Raw genomic sequence first — 7,399 nt, forward strand, 5'->3', positions numbered from 1 at the left:
CACACACACACACACACACACACACACACACACACATACACACTGCTGTTCAGAGCCCAGACATAATTTTTCACACACGTTAATTAGATTATGTTATTTGACAGTATTAACGCTAAATATTTTATTCATTATGAAAGATCTGAAAATTCAGACATAACTGTTGGACTCAATCCTGTTGGTCTGTTAGCAACACACTGGACAGATCTGAATGAATAATAATGATTTATTGGGTCCCATGTGTGGAGGAGTGTCTGCCGATCAGAAGGTTGGGGGTACAATCCCCAGCCCATGCAGCTTTGCTGAAGTGTCTTTGAGCAAGGCACTCTAACCTCCACTGCCCCTGTATGAGTGCTGTTTATAGAGTATGAAGCCACCATGTTGTAGTTTTGTCTAGTTTTGTCACCAGCAATGTCAGACTGTAAGCCCCGCCTACTCACAGTTGCAGGGTCACATCTCCTTTTAAGCATAATTAATTAATTACAGCTAAACATGTGAGAAGAAATAATATTTGAATATGAAGCAGCAATGTAAGAATTACAGTAAATACAAGTCAGCACCTGAAATGGTCTTGTTTTTTGTTTTACCCAGAGTTAAATATGGAGGGGTGGGACTTAAAAGTTGGACAGGGACACGCTGACTTAGGCATTTGTCTTAATTTGTCTCAGGCTTTCAGCAGAAGTCCTGCTGCTACAAATAGAAGAACAGTTGATGAAGCTGTCCTGTCCACAGGCTGACCTGGAAGAAGGGGGCGGAGCCTAAAATAAAAAGTGTTTGTTCATTCATCAACTGTTTAGTGAGTCAAATATTTAGTAGTGCTGTTCAACATTTAGAGTCTCACTCCTTAACAGAAAAAAAAACTTTAGAACGATGGACTGCAGGTGGAAACAGAACATTCTGCAGCTTTATCACTTGCACTGTTGGAATGTAAGAGTCTGGAGCATCTGTAGTTAGCGATAAGAAAAAAAATCTTAAGTTCCAAATATGCACAAGTAAACAAATCACTACTAAAAGTTTTGTTTCATTTTTACTTCTCTTGATGGGAGGTGGGACTTCTGAACATCTCACTTTTATTTTTATTAAAATGTGACAATTAAAGGTATAATAAAGCTGATTGGCTCTGTGGTAAACTGTCCCGCCCCCTGACGAAAGTGGGCCGAAGTAACAGTTAAAGATAATGTAGTTATTTTTATTTATGTGATATTGTTTAGCTGTTCATCTGTAGAACTCTCCCTCCTGAGGGTCCTGTAAGTCTCTTTGTCCTCCTGGTCCACCTGGCAGATCACGTTTTCATCACATGCAGGACGTGTCACCTGATGTGAAACAGGATCAATAGTTATCAGTTTGTGTTTAATCAGCCGTGACATCAGTCATATCGTTAGGAGAAAGAGGCAGAAGTCTTTGTCCAGGCTAAGCTAAAGGCTAACCTAACGAGACCCTGATCCTTTTTTAAACCGTTCTTCAGATTTATAAAAGAACTTTTTCTCAGAAGTGACATAAAACATGCAGTGTTTGTTAGTTTGTTGCTTCATAAAACATGTTCTGTGACTGACTGAATGACTTAACTATCTGACTGAACTTCACTTAAAAGTGCCTGTGACAGCAAATTTTTGTAATAAACATGAATGCATTTTTGGAAAGATAACATTGATAACATGTCGCAAAACAAATTTCATGTCACTCAGATGAACAGTTGTTGAGATATTGGCATACGAAGAAACAGGAAGTGATGTCAAAGGGGAATGTCAGCTTGCAAACAGCGTTGTTACAAAAGCTAACAACACAGACTGTAGAGAAGAATGTGATGTTTCTTTAGATTATTTTTAGTTGCTATCAAAGAGAGATGAAGAATTAAAGTTTAAATAATTTTGTTTTAATAAACCAGCGAGTTTATTTTATTTATGAGTTCCCCTTTTATGTCACTTCCTGTTTCACTGTGGCTTTCACGTAAAAGAAAATAGGCCGGTAATGTGACAAAATGGGTAAAATCATTTGTACTATGCCAATTTTCCTAAGTATAAAGATGTGTTCTTTGACTTTTTATATTTGAAGGACAGACATGTCACAGGCACTTTAAAGCTGATGGACTTAAAACAAACAGGCTGAAAAACTGTTTTTAACTTTAGACTTTTAAATGCAATTTTTAGCCAATTTTAAAATTATAATTTATTGGTTTTTTTTACAGTTTTTTGTACATTATAAACTATTTACACTGTCTCAACTTCTATTTTTATTTATGAATTTTCCCGTGACAGTGCTCCAAATTTCATTTGACCTTACGTAGCTCCGCCCACTTTGCTCCTTCCTGTTTTCACTTCTTTGGAGTGTCTCAGTTCAGTTCTGATATCATTAACAACCAAACCCATTAGTGGAGCTCCTCTGCAGTGTGACAGCATCACAGCCTTTAAAATCCTTCAAAATAAAAGTTTTCCTCTCCCACTCACTGCTGCATGTTTAAAGGATGAACCGAGTCATGACAAACTTTCACAACACCTCCACTGAGGGATATTCTCCTATAACTTGGCCTTAAATCTATCAGTTTTCATTAGATCCACATCTTGTGAGCTTCAGCGGCAGAGATGAGGAGTTTTTCACAAAGATTTCTTTATTCTGAACTCCAAACTTACACCTAACATGATTTTAAGGTGTCATGCCTGTTTCTCCTCCAATCAGCTGTGTGTTGCCTAACATGTCAGGTGAGCTCATGTCCCAATCATTTATAAATAATCTCTTATATTATCCATCCTGTTGAAAGGAACAAAACAACCTTTACTTCTGACATGTGCTGAGGGAGCACAGCTGGAGGAAGATTTCTTCTGGGGATTGTCTTCATGCAGCTGCGTGCTTCAGACTTACCCAACACTGCTCTGAATAAAAACACTAACATCCTCGTTCTATAAATAATCTGCTTTCAGCATCAAGTGTTTTGCATCATTTTCCACATCACAGCGCACTGAAGGGCTGAACCATTTAAAACAGCCTCACTTCTAAAGTCAACAGAGGGTTGTGACGTCATCATAGTGGAGTTGTTTTTGTTGTTTAAACACTTCACTCAGTGAAGTCTTCCTCAGTTTTATTAGGGTGAGACAGGAAGTGTGTCTTTCTACAACAGCTTTGAGCCTGTCTGTTTTTATTCCTGCCTCTGTGATGCTGCTGTGGTCTTTATTTAAGAGATCTGAGGTGTTCTTGTACATTGTTAAAGTCTTTGGCTGATAGTCCTGACAGAAAGGGTCAGCTCTGTTCGTGTTTGTGTTTCAGTTTGTGTCGAACATATAAAAGTCAATCAAAGAGAGTAAAGTATCTGTTGACAGACCTTTGTTTAAAGATAAACCCCCACTGGAAACACAAAGTAAAGATCAGGAGTTGTCCATTACATTTTTCTTCTGTCTTCTGTTTTTTTACCTCCACAGAGGAGGCGATGTTTTCTGTAGCGTTGGTTTGCTTGTCTATCCGTCCATCTATCCGTCTGCTTAAATGTTCAGGACATGTTGAGTTTGTCGCAAAGAACAACTGACGACATTTTGTTGCTGATCTGACCTTTGGCAGAGCTCGAACAGACAGAAACTGAAGCTTCGAACAAAGAACAGAGGCTGCTTTTTAGTGATGCTGTCATACTGAGATAGCCAATCAGCATCCAGCAGAAGTTTGTTCCACCAACCATAGCTCAGCAGCTGCACGCTCTCATTAGGATAAGCTGGGGTCTTGTTGGAGGGGTTCACTCTGGGAGTTCCTCTAGTCTTTGTTCCTTTTCTGCCCCTCGTTCCTTTCTTCTTGTTCTTCTATCTCTTGTTGTTTTGTGTTTTCTCTTTATTTGCAGTTCTCATAACCACAGAGGAGTCTAACTATTACACACTAACTATTTAAGACACACAGTGCTCATTTTTTGAGTGCTGGACACTTTTCGTAACAGCGACCCCACATAGCATACGGCTGTGGGCCAGTGATGGCACTGTTTTTAAGGTGCCATGCAACAACTGGCCTGGTTAGAGTTTGGTTTATGTGGTGCTGGCCCATGCATGGACCACCACTGGCAAACCACATCTGGGCCACCAAAGGGCCATCATTCTTTGAGGTGTTTGGGCCAGACTTGTGTTTCTCTTTGGGAGTATTTTATCTGCATTTGGGTTGGTTTTTATATTAAAATGTTTGTGCAAACCATATTTAAAATATACCAGCATAAACTTGGATTAAACCCACACAATATCTTGATTGTTGTTTCTCATCAGCACCATGGTTGCTTTAGTAAATCAGTTTTATTTGTGGTTTTAAGAATGCAGTTTGAACTTCTAAATGCAGGAGGATTGATGAATCTCCTACTGTTAAAGATGAAAATAATTCTATAAATAATCAGTGACTTTCTCAGAATCCTCGTCCTATCCGCTGCAGGTTGTTCCAGAAATACTTTCTCTTATCGACTGAGGTTTAGATTCCTCTGCTCAGACACTCTATCCTCTATATTCACTGGTTCTGTTCTCTCAGTCTGGACATTCCTCTGGTTTCTCACTTTTCAGTAATAATGACATTACATTCATTTTTTCTACTTCTGTTTGCCAGCAAACAAGAGGTGACCTTTTATTATTGGATGTTTAGTACCCTGAAATGACTTTCTGTAAAAAGTAACACCATGTAAGTTGACTAAATTGATACTGAAGGACTTTATCAGTTGAATCTGAGATGTTGGACTCCTATTTTCTTGCTCATTAGTACAGCTTCTAAAGCAGCTTGTGTATTCCTGGTATTTCTTAGAATCAGTCCTGGGTGCCAAGGTAACAGCTTTTAGCAGCCACCAGACTCTGATCCACTTCGTTCACTTTTTGTTAAACTTTCCTGTCATCCCTTTTCTGTCTCTCACAGGGTTCTTTCGTCTTACTTTCTTCTTTAGCTTCGACTAAATGCATTTTCATGACCCTCATAGGATAAAAACTGTATTTAGCAGCGTCCTGACTACGTTCTAACTAAAGCTTTTCAAAATTTGCTATGATCTGATTGTCATAGGTCATTTAGGTTTTAAAAAACATAGTGGGGTCATCTTCCACAGATGTTTCCCACCAAAGACACTCCAGTGATGACCCAGCGTCTTGTCTTACTGGTGGGGTGGGGGGTTGGGCACCATATTGCTCAGGGCGAGGAATCCTTGTGATTAATAAATAGAAGAGAAGTGTTGCAAAAGCAAAATAAAAACAGACATGTTACATGTTAAAACACTGAGCACAGATAGACAGATCTCGACAGAGTGAGGAAATGTGAACAGTTTGTCTTCCAGCAGTCTAACCCTTTGAGATATTAATAAGTGACCCAACTCAAGCCAGCCCTCATTGTAGGATTTATCAAAAAAAAGTTTTAAATATTATGGAGCAATGCTAAAACTGGAGAAATATGGTCTCTCCTTCCAACTCTCATTAAAACTCTAGCAGCAGCATTTTGGATTAACTGAAGACTTCTTAAAGAGTTTTTTGGACCCAGATAATAAATAATTACAGTAATCCAGTCTAGACGTAATAAATGCATGCATCAGTTTTTTCTGCGTAATTTTTGGACAAAAATGTTTCTAATTTTAGTGATATTACGCTGGTGGAAGAAGGCGGTCCTGGTAACGTTTTTAATGTTGGGGTTAAAAGACATATCCTGATCAAAAATAACGCCAAGGTTCTTTACATTATAACTGGAGACCAGATTAATGCCATCCAGAGGAGGTGAAAGGCTGCAAAGTTGATCCCTAAGATGTTCAGGTCCAAAAACTACAATCTCTGTCTGAAGAATCACCCAGGTTTTTATGTATTTGAGACATGCTTGTAGTTTAAGTAACTAGTTGGATTCATCAGGTTTAAACAATGGAAATTTATCCCATGCAGTTTAATAACTTTACCTAATAGAAGCACACTGTATATACAGTTGGGTGCAAAAGTTTGGGCAGCCTTGTTAATTTTCCTGATTTATCTTTATAAATCATTGATTGTTTGGATTTAAAAAATCAGTTAAATATATCATACAGGGGACAAACACAGTGATATATGAGAAGTGAAATGAAGTTTATATGATTTACAGAAAGTGTGCAATAATTGTTTAAACAAAATTAGGCAGGTGCATTAACTTGAGCACCATAGAAAAAACCTTAACTCAATATTTAGTAGATCCTCCTTTCACAGAAATAACATTCTCTAAACACTTCCTATAGATTCTAATGAGAGTCTGGATTGTGGCTGAAGGTATTTTAGACCATTCTTCTTTACAAAACATCTCTAGTTCATTCAGGTTTGATGGTTTCTGAGAATGGACAGCTCTCTTTAAGTGATACCACAGATTTTCAACAATATTCAGGTCTGGGGACTGAGATGGCCATTCCAGAACGTTGTACTTGTTCCTCTGCATGAATGCCTTAGATTATGAGCCGTGTTTAGGGTTGTTGTCTTGTTGGAAGATGCAGCCCCGGCTTCAGCAGCTTCAGCTTTGTCACTGATTCCTGGACATYGGTCTCCAGAATCTGCTGATATTGGTTGGAATCCATGCGTCCCTCAACTTTAGCAAGATTCCCAGTCCCTGTACTGGCCACACAGCCCCACAGCATGATGGAACCACCMCCACATTTTACTGTAGGTAGCAGGTGTTTTTTCTTGGAGTGCTGTGTTCTTTTTCCTCCAAGCATAACAACCCTTGTTCTGCCCAAATAACTCTATTTTAGTTTCATCAGTCCACAGCACCTTATTCCAAAATGAAGCTAGCTTGTCCAAATGTGCTTCAGCATACCTCAAGCAGCTCTGTTTGTGATGTGGGCAGAGAAAAGGCTTCCTCTGCATCACTCTCCCATACAGCATCTCCTTGTGTAAAGTGTGCTGAATAGTTGAACGATGCACAGTGACTCCATCAGCAGCAAGATGATGTTGTAGGTGTTTGGTGCTGGTCTGTGGGTTGACTCTGACTGTTCTCAACATCCTTCACTTCTGTTTATTGGAGATTTGTCTTGGTTTTTCTGCCACTTCGATCCTTGACTTGAACTGTGCCTGTCGTCTTCCATTTTCTCACAATGTTTCTCACAGCGAAGACTGAAAGCTGAAATCTCTGATAGCTTTCTGTATCCTTCCCCTAAACCATGACGGTGAACAATCTTTGTTTTCAGCTCATTTGAAAGTTGTTTTCAGACTCCCATGCTGCGATTCTTCAAAGAAGATGCAAAAAGGAGAAAAACCTACAATTGCCTCCCTTAAATACCATTTATCATTATTGAGGTCGCCTGTGTATGGAGGTCAAAGGTCACTGAACTTACCAAACCAAATTTAAGTTCCAGTTATTAGTTCTAAAAGTTTTCAAATCAATAAAATGACAACAGTGCCCAAATTTATGCACCTGCCTAATTTTGTTTAACCAATTATTGCACATTTTCTGTAAATCATATAAACTTCATTTC

The 7,399-nt window shown here is 38.8% G+C and overlaps 1 protein-coding gene across 1 annotated transcript in view; it reads left to right on the forward strand.

Annotated features, from left to right (window-relative positions):
* Positions 1-7,399, forward strand: part of LOC106525967 (potassium voltage-gated channel subfamily B member 2) — a 24,446-nt gene that overhangs the window by 13,064 nt on the left and 3,983 nt on the right. The gene's annotated exons all lie outside the window — the stretch shown is intronic.

Source organism: Austrofundulus limnaeus, unplaced genomic scaffold (assembly GCF_001266775.1).
Source record: "Austrofundulus limnaeus strain Quisiro unplaced genomic scaffold, Austrofundulus_limnaeus-1.0 Scaffold250, whole genome shotgun sequence".
NCBI lineage: Eukaryota > Metazoa > Chordata > Actinopteri > Cyprinodontiformes > Rivulidae > Austrofundulus > Austrofundulus limnaeus.